Below are 1203 nucleotides of genomic sequence, written 5' to 3'. Positions count from 1 at the left end.
GTGGGATTCGAACTCACGCCCTTGCGGACTGACGCCTGAAGCCACCGCCTTCGTCACTCGCCCAAACTGTCGATGAGTGCTTCAAGATTCATAGCCGAGGTGATGCATCGCTCTGCCAAACCAGAGGACACAAAAAATGGATTGAACGGATTCTGCGAGGTGCGATGTCACAATATCGATCAAAAGGTTTTGGTCTTGCACTACCTCGCTTCTGAAAGGGTCTCGGTTCTCAATATAAGACCAGTCAGGTATATAGACTGACAGCTATGGGGTTCGAACCCACGCCCTTTCGGACTGACGCCTAAAGCCAGCGCCTTGAACCACTCGGCCAAACTGTCGATAAGTGCTTCAGGATTCATAGCCAAGGTGATGCATCGCTCTGCCAAACCAGAGGACACAAAAAATGGATTGAACGGATTCTGCGAGGTGCGATGGCACAATATCGATCAAAAGGTTTTGGTCTTGCACTACCTCGCTTCTGAAAAGGTCTGGGTTCTCAATATAACACCAGTCAGGTATATAGACTGACAGCTGTGGGGTTCGAACCCACGCCCTTTCGGACTGGCGCCTTAAGCCAGCGCCTTAGACCACTCGGCCAAACTGTCGACGAGTGCTTCAAAAATCATAGCGGAGAAGATGCGTTACACTATAGGACATGACACAAAAACGGTTTCGAACCGTTTACGCGGAATGCGTTCTTCATCAAATCACACGAAAAGAAATTTCTAACAGCTGTGGGATTCGAACTCACGCCCTTGCGGACTGACGCCTGAAGCCAACGCCTTAGACCACTCGCCCAAACTGTCGATGAGTGCTTCAAGATTCATAGCCGAGGTGATGCATCGCTCTGCCAAACCAGAGGACACAAAAAATGGATTGAACGGATTCTGCGAGGTGCGATGTCACAATATCGATCAAAAGGTTTTGGTCTTGCACCACCTCGCTTCTGAAAGGGTCTCGGTTCTCAATATAAGACCAGTCAGGTATATAGACTGACAGCTGTGGGGTTCGAACCCACGCCCTTTCGGACTGACGCCTAAAGCCAGCGCCTTGGACCACTCGGCCAAACTGTCGATGAGTGCTTCATGATTCATAGCCAAGGTGATGCATCGCTCTGCCAAACCAGAGGACACAAAAAATGGATTGAACGGATTCTGCGAGGTGCGATGTCACAATATCGATCAAAAGTTTTGGTCTTGCACT

At 49.7% G+C, this 1203-nt stretch overlaps 4 non-coding genes across 4 annotated transcripts; all 4 read right to left on the bottom strand.

Moving 5' to 3' along the window:
- Window positions 1-258: 258 nt before the first annotated feature.
- Window positions 259-338, bottom strand: Pmar_PMAR016943. The gene has a single exon. It is a non-coding gene; the product is annotated as a tRNA-Leu (tRNA).
- Window positions 339-525: 187 nt separating this feature from the next.
- Pmar_PMAR016942 lies at window positions 526-605 on the bottom strand. The gene has a single exon. It is a non-coding gene; the product is annotated as a tRNA-Leu (tRNA).
- A 121-nt stretch (window positions 606-726) lies between these two features.
- Window positions 727-806, bottom strand: Pmar_PMAR016941. Its single transcript has one exon. It is a non-coding gene; the product is annotated as a tRNA-Leu (tRNA).
- A 187-nt stretch (window positions 807-993) lies between these two features.
- On the bottom strand, window positions 994-1073 carry Pmar_PMAR016940. Its single transcript has one exon. It is a non-coding gene; the product is annotated as a tRNA-Leu (tRNA).
- Between the last annotated feature and the right edge of the window lie 130 nt (window positions 1074-1203).

The sequence above is a fragment of the Perkinsus marinus genome, assembly GCF_000006405.1.
Source record: "Perkinsus marinus ATCC 50983 genomic scaffold scf_1104296927648, whole genome shotgun sequence".
NCBI classification, from domain to species: Eukaryota; Perkinsozoa; order Perkinsida; family Perkinsidae; genus Perkinsus; species Perkinsus marinus.
Note: the sequence above shows the minus strand (reverse complement) of the source record. Positions and strands in the feature narration are given on the sequence as shown.